We start from the raw sequence: 12,369 nt of genomic DNA, 5'->3' as shown, positions 1-12,369 counted from the left end.
AGTACTCTTCGTTTCGCTAAGTACTTAGTCAATGTTGTTTGATATATACTGAATGTATGTTGTATGCTCCCATTGTGCAGGAAATCGATGCATTCTGCCATCTTTTGCGGAAAAGGATTTCCTGCTATCCCAAGACATATAAAAATACACATGTGGCAATTGAGGATTGCGTATTGTCGGATAGAATTAGGCGACAGCACAGGGCTTTTATTAAGGATCCTGCCAAATATCCAGTCGCCGAATTCAAAGACTATTATATGGACGCACCACATAGATATATGCCAGAATGGTCAACAATTGACGTTGTCTACATGCCTGTGAATATTAACCAGAAACACTGGATTTTGTGTGTAGCACGTCTTCAAAAGTACCGCATTGACGTGTACGACTGTGATGCCTATCTTTATAATAATCTGGATCCTTATTTGAAACCCTTCTGCGACATGATTCCATTTATATTCGCAAACACAATCACTCCTGGTGAGAGGGTAAGGTATCCTAATTTCAACTTCGAAGGCCCCATCCAACCAATGACTTACAAACGGTTTCCACACCCCAAAGTGAAAACCGCTGCTGCTAAGGTTGGAGAAGTCCCACGGACAACAGAGAGCGGGGACTGTGGGGTCTTCACGCTAATGTACATGGAACACTTGACCGCTAATCAACCCGTGCATAATGTGACCTCAGAAAACATGGGGTTTTTTAGGCAGAAGATGGCGGTCCGGTTATTCCATCAGATTATGGAACCTTAAACATTATTTTGTGTAAATTGGATAACTTATTTTGATGTATTGTAAACCTTGATGAATATGTTGGAAGTTGGATTATGTATTGTAAATTATTTTGTGTAAATTGATGTATTGTAAATTGACCCTTCAACCTACAAAAAAGATAAGTTAGTAGCCTTCGTTTCGCAAAGTACTCTTCGTTTCGCCCAGTACTCTTCGTTTCGCCAAGTACCCTTCGTTTCGCTAAGTTAGCACTTTTCGATTCGCTAAGTGCCTCCCGAACGAACGTTGGTTTAAGACACGAACGTTGCTTGATATGTTCGGGAACATCCCAATTTTCTTCATCACCGGGAGGATAACATGTCTCGGCATATGAATTTATCCAACACTCAGTTGTGTAATACCTGTGTGTAGGGAAAATATAACGAATTATTAATTGGTTAAACAGAATGAACACGTGAGCTAGATATTAATACCTTGAACAGAAGTCATAAGAAACCAAATTTCGACTACGGGCAGCAGCCATTGCATGCGTACAAGGAAGACCCGAAACTTCGAATACTCTACAAGTGCAGTTCATGTCTTTCAAATTGACTTTGAAATGGGACTGATTGTCATGCACATAAAACTCGAATCGGTTAAGCGATTGGACTGTATAGAATCTGGCCTTCTCGAATCCCTCACGTAATACCTTCTCATAATTTGGAGATAAAACTTCTTCGTGATTAGACGCTCTTTCTCTTCTATCGTTAAACCATTGTTGTATTGTGAATCTTAAATACTCAGCCATTTCTGAAATGGGATACTTCCTGGCTTCCCTACTCTGACTATTGAAACTCTCAGCATAATTGCTTGTCAGTTGATTGTATCGCTTACCGGGAAAAAATGCTCTACTCCATCTTTGGAACCCAATTTCTTCCAAATAGGCAGCAATCCTGTGATCTTTAACCTTAATCTTCTCAAACCACCGATTAAATTCGTGGACAGTGTACGCCCTTGAAGCCGAATCAAACTCCGCATGACACTTATCACTTTTGAATTTGGCCACAATATTCGTCTTTATATGATATGTGCACGCACCGTGGTTTGCTTCTGGGAAAACAGCAGACAAGGCATTAGCGATGCTTGGGTGTCTGTCGGATACGAAGACGAGATCATCAACTAATCCAATTGCGTCTCTCAGTTTTTGCATGAAATAAGTCCAGGAGTTATTATTCTCTGAATCAACAACGCCGAATGCGACATGATATAGTTGCTCATTCGCATCCAATGCAATAGCCACCAATAATTGACCACCCACCTTGTGCTTAAGAAAACTAGCATCAACACATAATACAGGACGACAAAAGGATTTGAAACCCCTAATTGAGAGGCCTAGGGACATGAACATATACTTGAAGTGACCGAGCTCGTCTGTCTGTATGTCGGTTATGGTACCAGGATTACACTTCTCCAACATGTAAAGGTATGATGGCAGTATTCCATATGAATCCTCTACCGTTCCTCGCACCGCTATTAAAGCATTTTCCCTTTCCCTCCATGCCTTATTATAAGTAAAAATATCCCATAAGTTGTCTGCATGTCTTCAATTATTTTCTTAGGCAAGTGGTTATGATGATGGTCCATGTACTTGCTCTTCACGCACTGCCCAATAACCCATGCTGGTGTTTGCATTTTTTTCTTGGGCCTCGACAAAGTTGAGCATGAGTGTTGATGCTCAAATGTCCGGATCTCAAACATCTCAGAAAACTTACATTTCACAGCCCGCAAGCTCCACTTGCATGTCTCATCCAAACATTTGAGTTCCCAAAGATTTTTTCTTGACTTGTCCACTTTGAATTCAAAATGATTGGCCATCGCATATTTATATAGAGCAAGTTGAAGTTCTTTTTTATTTTCAAACAACGAACCGACTTCCAATACGGTTTCACTAGTTAATGCCATCGCAAATGTGGGGTCTGGCGGTGATGTGTCTGTCGGGTCTGTCGATGGTGTACCCATTGAAGATCGTCTTGCACTAGATGGTGTACCCATTGATGATCTTCTTGCACTTGTTGGTGTACCATTTGATGCCTTTCTTGCACTAGTTAGTGTACCCAATGATGATCTTCTTGCACTGGGTTGTATAGGTATTGATGCTTTTTCACCACTATTAACATGCAAGTCCTGAGTAAGTGGGATGTGAGGCAAAGAGGTTTCTCCGGCTTCATTTTGACTTTCAACAAAGAATTCCAAGGGTACAACAGGTGGAACAAATTTCTGAGTAAGTTGTGGTGGTAGTATACTTTCTTGAGTTGGGTATGTAAGTAGTGGTATCTTTTCTTTAGTAAACGCTGACTTCTCCACTACAGATACACACAATGGTGACACGGTTCGACCCAAAATCAAGCGTGATAGATATGTGTTCAAATCCCCATCATTATCAATAAAAACAGGTTTTGGATTTCTGATATTCGGAATATCATACTTCACTTGGAGCACTAAATCGTATGCTGATATCTGGAGATTAAGTCTATCGTAGAGTATATCAAGTAATTCAGCATAACGAGTACTTTGGGGTAGATCAAATGTTTTGATTGAAGATGCATCAAAATACAGTATTCCATCAGCATCAAGTTTCCACTCTCCATTATAGAAAACGAAAACTTCAGCTGCAATATAAAAACATGATTTGATTTAGAGACGGATAATTAATACTTCGCGAATCGCTAGGAACTTAGCGAAACGAGAAGGCCTTCGCGAATCGCTAGGAACTTAGCGAAACGAGAAGTCCTTCGCGAATCGCTGGGCACTTAGCGAAACGGGAAGTAAACCCTAATCAATCTCAAGAACCGAACATCAATAAAACATGCTTCAAATAGACGTACCTATTGGAACAGTGCTCGTGCACGTCGTCGAGCTCATAGTGGATTTCGAACGAACTTCGCCGCCGAGATCTCCGACGAGATCGCCGCCGCCGCCGCCGCCGGAGTTTAGAGAGAAGGAGGAGAAGAGCGGGAAGAGAGAGAAGGAGAAGAAAAGAAATGAAAAAAAGTACAGAGGTTATATTAAATAGTAAGGGCAATCTGGACATTTCACATATCGTCACTTCGCGAAACGCTAAGTGACTTAGCGTTTCGCGACAAGGGCAAAAGCGTTCAAAAAAATAAAATCACCACGAGCGCAATTAAATTATCAAAATTCCACCAGGTCAAATAACCCAGTTTGTAAGGTCATTTCGTCAAATTCCCCGTTTGATCAAATGGTCAAATTTAAGTTATGGGTTATGAGTTGTACAATCCCATATATTTTATATTTTTGTTTCAAAATGAGTTGTTTTATAATGAGAATGTTAATCTCAATTTCAATATTTTATTTTTCCAATTTTTATAGAGGGTCTTTTCTTTAAAATAAAAAATTTGGAGTTTTTGATTGAGGTGACAATTGAGGATGAAATTTATTCCATTAGCTTTTAAATTCTCAAGAAAATAATCCTAGCATATTCATGCACCATCAATCTTCACGAATCAAGAACTCAAAGTTCTTAAAAATTCCTAAAAAACTAAAATCAGATTGAACGCATCATAGTAGATTGTTGTATAATGATAGTTCTGCATTTGATGATTCAAATATTGTATGAAACTATTGTCCATCCCATTGAGATTCAATCTATTTACAATTTTGGTTATGCTATTGTGGTTTTATAGAATAATAGACAAGGTAGGATATTAAGGTTATTGGTATAATCAGATTTATAGATGTATAAGTTATTTCAGTTTTTTATCAATATTTATCGATAATAAACAAATAAATGAATCAAATTGTTCATCTTTAATTTTTTATTTTTTTTGAGAAATGTAGTCCGCAAACACACTTTATCATTTAACCAGGCACAGAATTTGCCGCCCGATGGGCTCGAACCCAGGAACTTAGGGTTGGTATCCATCTTTAATTTAACATAGACGATGATGATGCTCTATCATGTTTTTTAATTAAATTTTGTATTAAAACTCAATTTCTTTTTTTTTACTTTAAATCAATTAATAATATCATTTTTTTAAATGGTGATATGTCAAATCTTACACTCATGTTAACAGTTGATGTGATAACAGTTAAATTTTTTCAAATAATTTAATATTTTGTTTTGTAATTATCAAATCATACAAAAAAAAATCACTATTTTAAAAATAATTATATATTTATACTTTTAATATCTTGTTAGTGAACAAATTTACAACTACTGGAGTGTTTTGGCATTAATTTAAATTTCAAATAGAATATTGAACTTTCACATTAAACTAAAATAGAATCCTAAACTTCAAAGTTATATAAATTGACCTAAAATTTTTATAAATCAAAAGATATATGAAAAACAAATCCACCTGTCAACCGCTTATACCTTCATTGAATTATTATTATTATTATTAAAATTTTAAACAAGAATTACGAATGGATATTTGTTACTGAGATTTTTAAATTTTAATTGAAATTTTTGTTTAAAAAAAAAATAATTATATCACATCATTATTATTCTATTTTTAAAGTTTTTATGATTAATTATTAAAATAATATTTTTAATTAAAATTAAAATTTAATAAAAATAAAATTATTTAATTCATAAAAATAAGTGATTTAATAAATAAAATTATTTTAATAAATATATATTTAAAAAAATAGAAAACCTTTCTTAACATCTTTAATTTATGTAAAAAATTATTATTTTTAATTTATTTATCAAATAAATTTATTTGAAATATAAATTTAGAATATTTTGATTTTTTTATAAAAATTAATTAATTAAAATTATTTTAATTAAAAAATAAAAAATATTATAAATAATTAAATTTATTCATTAAAAAGGTATTATATAATTTAATAAGCAAAACTTTAAAAGTTTCCATTTCCGGTAAGACCAAAATTTTGGTATAACGTATTACAGAAACTAATGTCAGAATTCCTTTTGAAATTCAATATAAATATCCTCCATTTTAACATTCATCCCATTTCAACCATCATCAAACCATTTAAACTTTTCATTTCATCTATCATCCCATTTCAAAATGAGTTTAGCAACCATTCAGTGTTTCAAATCAACCATTATAAATTATTAATATTTTGTTCCATACATTTATTATTTTGATTTGATTGTGTTATATAATTTTATTTGGAAGAAAACTTATATTCTCATTCTTTCTCTAACTCTCCCTTCCTTCAAGATCTAGTTATTTTCTTCCATGAATAATGGCTTCCTCCTTCAGATCTATCTAATGCAGCAGAATATTCTCCCGACGATTATATAAGGTAAAATTCGCTTCGAAACGAGTTTATATAATTCGTAACTTGTTTTCATTTTTTGTTTGACTCGGACGAGTTTAACCGATTTTGACAGCTTTACTCTCTTGTTTGGATTTATTTTATTTGTAAACTAACACTTTATTTATTTTTGTAGGTACCATTTTAGCCTCGTACTAGCATTTTATTTAATTTAATTAAGTTTTAGATTTATGACATAAATTTAGATTTGAATTACTTTTAGACGAATGTCTTGAGATTGGATAAATAATGTCTTAACATAATATTTTTAAATCATCCAAATTGAAGATAGGAGGATTACATGTTTTTTAAATTTAGAAAATTATTTGTTCAATTATAACACATTATGTGTTCCTTTATTCTAACACTCATCATTTTCATTAGTTAATTATTTGATTTAAAGGTAATTTGATGACATCAGAAGATAAATAATTGTAATATTTTTATTATTATTATATTTAGAAAGTTTTAACTTTTTTTATGTAAATATATATAGTTTATTAATAATAAAAATTATAATATTAAACACACTTTCTCTCTTAAATAATACATAATTTAATTTATTTATTTTTAAATATACTTATCTAATCATCATCTCCATTAAATATTTAAAAACCTTTTTATTTATTTTCAATTCTTACATTTTTTTTAATCATTTATTATTTATCATAAATTGTAAATATATATATATATATATAATAAAAATTGTATTTTAAATTATTATTTTTTTTGTTAGGTATAAATTTATCCTTCATTATATATCATTACTTAGTTTAAATATGTTTTTAATTAAATTAATTAATTATATTTATGTTTTTATTTATTTTACATAGTTAATTGGAGGGAAAAATATTGGTTAAGTGATATCAGATCAGTAAACTCAAACACTATTTTTAGATTCTATTGATATCTTATATTACTTAACCAATTTTTTTCTCTCTAATTCCCTCTCTAAAATAAATAATAATATAAATAATATTAATAAATTTAATTAAAAATATATGTAAAATAAGATTATATAATGAAGGTATTTATATACTTGATAAAAAAAATTTAAAAGAAAAAATTTGTAAATATAATTTTGTTATATATTTATATATTTGTAATTTATAATAAATAAAAAATAATTAATAAAAAATTTAAGAACAAAAATAAATATAAAGAATTTTAAATAATGAAGAGGATGATTAGATAATAATAAGTATATTTTTTTTCATTTTTTTGTTTTAAAATTATCTATTTATCAGGAAAAAGTATGTTTAATATTATAATTTTTATTATTAATATATATATATATATATATATATATATTTATAATGTTAAAAAAAAAAATTAGTTTTATAAATTATAAATTATCTTACTTTTAAGAACATCTATGTTGAATTATTTTTCTTAATTGCACTCTTATTAGATTTGTGTTACGAGGAATCAATTAATATTTCTTATATAAATATTAAATTAAACTTATATGAAAATTAATATAATATAATATTGATATTATCACAATTTATCATATTTTATAATAATGTATTATAGATATATTATTTTATATTATATTTTTAATATATTATATTAAGTATATTTATTAATTTCTAATAATTATCTTTATATTATATTTTTAATATATTATATTAATTTATAATAGATCGTGTTTTTATAAAATAAAAATGCTCATAATATTATTTAATGAAATAATCAAGGGTGTAGATGCAACCATATAATATAATCTCATGGTCAGCTTGTGATGATCTTCCAAACTCTCTAGCCTTAACCATGCCCGTAACCCGAACCGACCCGTCTTGCCACCTCAACAACCAGCAGGCCTTAGGGCCAGTTTGGTTTGCTCCCTTTGTCATTTTTGTCTTGTTTCTTTATTTAAAAAGCTCTAAATAATTCTAAAATTTCAAAAGAAATAAGAAACAATAGAAAATAGTATTTAATTTTTTTTTAATATATTTTATTTTAAGACATGTTTGGTTCTTTCTTTTACCTTATCTTCTTTTATTTATTTATTTTTTTTCATAAAATATATAGGTGTATAATATAAAGTATATGATTATGTATGATAATATTCATAATTATATATATATATATATATATATATATATATATATATATATATATATAAAAGTTAATAAAATAAAATAAAATGATAAATAATAAAATATTATTTTCTAAGAAAAACACTAAAAAATATGTTCCTTAATCCTTACTTGGATTATTTTAATTGTAAACTAACTTTTTATTTATGTTTGTAGGTGCCGTGTACAAGCATTTTATTAAATTTAATTATGTTTTAGATCCTATATGCAAGAATTTTATTTTATTTAATTACATGCTATAAGAAAATAATATACAAAACTATACATATGTTTATTAATGCTATAGGAAAATAATATACAAAACTATACATATGTTTAGCTTTGAATTACTTTTATCATTATTCAATATTTTTTAAATGTATTCTAGTTATTTGTCTTACTCGAGAGGAAGAAGAGGAAGGTGAGTTATGGACGCGACTATCGAGTAACGAAAATTTGAGAGGAAGAGGAAGGTGAGTTATGGACGCGACTATCAAGTAATGAAAATCTTTTTAACATTTGGTGAGATAAAGATTAGAATTTAACTCAAATAATATGTTTTATATTTGATTTAGAATATTCTAAAATTAAAGGAAGCTAAAAGTTAGATAAGATAAAAATTTATTTAAACTTCTTTTAAAACAAATAAGAACTACTATATATATATATATATATATATATATATATATATATATTGTATTATGAGTTACGAAAATATAATGTTATAAATTATAAGAGCTTACAATAAATATGTATATATATATATATATATATATATATATTATTATTTATAGCTAATATATTATATTATTTTAAATTTTAAGAAGTTAAAACCATCTCTCTTTGCACATATATATAATTTTTTTAATAATAAAAATTATAATATTAATCACCTCTTCAATGAATAAGATTATTTAAAATTCAAAAAAGGAAAAAGAAAAAAAAAAAGTATACTAGATTTATTTACTAACACACAATAGAAGTGAGAGAGTTAAAAGATATAATAGGTTCTATTTTGTGAAATATAATTATATAATTATATATATATATATATATATATATATATATATATATAATTATATTAACATTTTTTTAAAATTTTATTTATATTCATTTTATTTATCAATTATTTATTATCCATTATATATTATTACTTGTTTATATATGTTTTATTTTTTAAAAGGTTGATTGGAGAGATGCATAATGGTTGGTTATATCAGTTTAAGTGCATTTAATTAATACTTTTTTTTTAATTATTATTGAAGTTTTATTTGAAAACTTATGTGATATTATTTATCAATATTAATAGTGATACTAATAGTAACTAGCTTATATCCCGTGCATTTGCACGAGTAATAATATAAAAAATCGTAAAAAAAATATTCCGGTAAAATTTTTATGGGCGGGTCAACCCACAATCCGACCAAAGTATCCATTTACTCTCACATATATCTAAATTAACCACAGTTCTCGACCCGTCAATCCGGACACTTTAAAAATTAAGCATCATTATATATATATATTAGTTAGAAAGTTGAACTTATATTTAAAATGTCACGCGTTTATTAAATTTTGAGTTGAATTTAAAATATAAATTGTTATTAGCCTAGTTGGTTAAAAGGTCGTACTTGTTTGGTTAGGTTGCAAGTTCGAACCATACCTATAGCATTTTTAATTTTATTTTTAACCGTTTTAAGTTTATGGGCGGGTCAACCCACAATCCGACCAAAGTATCCATTTACTCTCACATATATCCAAATTAATCACAGCTCTCGACCCGACAATCGGGACACTTTAAAAATTAAGCATCATTATATATATATAGATTTGTCTTCAATGTTGATGATGCGATTCTGGGTAGCTGTAAATACACTCTTGACTAATATACCTTTATTACATATATAATTAAATGCTTATTTAGATATAGTGATAGCCGTATAACATCTTAGGATATAATAAGTACAAAATTCATCAATTAATGAGGAGATATTTGGATTCTTAATTTCTAATATTTACAATATAGTATAGAATTTCTAATACTATAGATATTTGGATACATCTATAGTATTATCTACTCAAAAATTTGGATTTTTTACTATTAAATTCCAAGAAAGTAGATGTTTGATTACACGCCTATCTTTAAAATCTAAGTAAAAGCATTTAATTATATAATAATTATGAAATTAGTTAAGAGTAACTATCACTTTAAAGCTACCAGACACATTATTAATATTGAAGATAGAATATTTTTACTATTGCCCAACCACAATCCTAAAATGAGTAATCACATTAATTTTTAAATAAACTTTTAATAATATGTAAATGATATTGTTTGTGGAAAAAAATGATAGTTATTTGTGGGTATAAATATGAATAAGTGTTTGAGAAGATAGTGTGATGGTGTTGTATGTGTACCAAATCCGACCCGGTTGTGGATGGACTTAAAGGAGCAATAAAAGTACAATCGTGTATCGTTACGTTAAACGTGCTCATTAATTTTTTTTAGGAATCCACTAGTAGGAAGACCCATTAATTTGATTATCCTTTGACTGAGGCATAATTTCTGGATATCTATTTCCCTTATTAATAACAACTATTTCTGTCTTTACATTAGGGTTTACATTAGTGTGTGTACATTAACAATTTCACTTTAAAATAAGATTACGGTGTATTTGTTGCTGGAAGATTTCTAGACAACTATGCACGCATCAATGGACCATACCAATTATTTTTCATATATTGTCTAACATTTTTCACAATTGATCGCATCATGATCTAACGTCTACACATAAAACAGAAATCACCCAAACGCTCGTAGCAGATTTGAAACCATCGATTGAGGATGTTGTTTTTCACAAAAAGAAGCCTCGACATAGTGTTTTTGTTGTATAATGGTAATTCTGCATTTGATGAAGTGATTCAAATATTGTATGAAGATATTATCCATCTCATTGAGGTTCATTCTATTTACAATTTTGGTTATGCTATGGTGGTTTTATAGAATAGTAGACAAGGTAGGGATATTAAGGTTATTGGTATAATGTGAAGTCGAGTTCATCGGCAAACTAGACATTCTTTAATGAGCATGAGATTTTCTTCGATTGTCCATGGAGAGTAATAAAGGACTTTATCACCATCAACTGAGTTTGTAAATCTCATTTTAATTAGATCACAATTGTCCACACTCATTAGGACACCAATGACCTCCAAAATAGTTTTGTACCAACTGTTTACATAGATTTCTTTGTCATTTTTTTTTTAAATAGTTTGAGTTTTGGATTAAGTACCATTATCTTAGACATGACAAAAAAAATTAGAACGCAAATACGCAATGAATGACTATAAGTGGAGTAACAAATTTTTTTTTTAAACAAATATGAAAAGTAAATAAAATAGTTATAAAGAGAAATAATTTAATTTAAAATTAAACCTCGTAAAAATTAATAAAAAAATATTTTTATTTTAATATATATATATATATATTTTAAAAAATTATTTATTTATAATACATGTATAAACATTAGTATATTATTGTTATTATTATTATTATATATATATATATATATATAATTATTAAAATTATTTTCAATTGTAATCAAACTTGTGACCTAAGATAGTAAATAAATAAGCCTCTTAACATAGTAAAGTGTATTCTCTAAGGAACATAAGGAAACCAACCCACCAAAGGAAAAGTGACAATATGAACATAACATCCATTAATACACAATCCACTATATCCCCATTCATTTTAGTCATATAAAAATAACAACATAAGGTTTACCATAAGGAAGTATATATCAAATAATTTAGACAGAAATATAAAAATAAAAAATATAACGCCCTTGTCGGGATCGAACGACTTGGTGTGAGATGAAAAGTAGAATAACTTAATCATATTTAATATATTTTGAGTTACGACTAATGGTGATACATTAAGTGATTTTCAAATACATATAATATATATATATATATATATATATATATATATATATTATATTATATATTATATATTATATATTATATATATGAATAAAAATATTTTTTATATTCATACTTTACAAACATAAATATATTTTTTATAATATTTACAGAAACAAATATAGAAGTTGAAATAATGATAAATAATTGAAAAACTTGAGTTTTAGGGGATTTTTGTTTTCAATTAACATGGTTCATAAAGATTTATGTATTCAATTAACCTACAATATTGAAATCAATTATAAGTTGTGAGTTTGTAAGAATTAATATAGTGATTAAATTGTTTAAAT

The sequence above is a fragment of the Impatiens glandulifera genome, chromosome 8, assembly GCF_907164915.1.
Source record: "Impatiens glandulifera chromosome 8, dImpGla2.1, whole genome shotgun sequence".
NCBI lineage: Eukaryota > Viridiplantae > Streptophyta > Magnoliopsida > Ericales > Balsaminaceae > Impatiens > Impatiens glandulifera.
Note: the sequence above shows the minus strand (reverse complement) of the source record.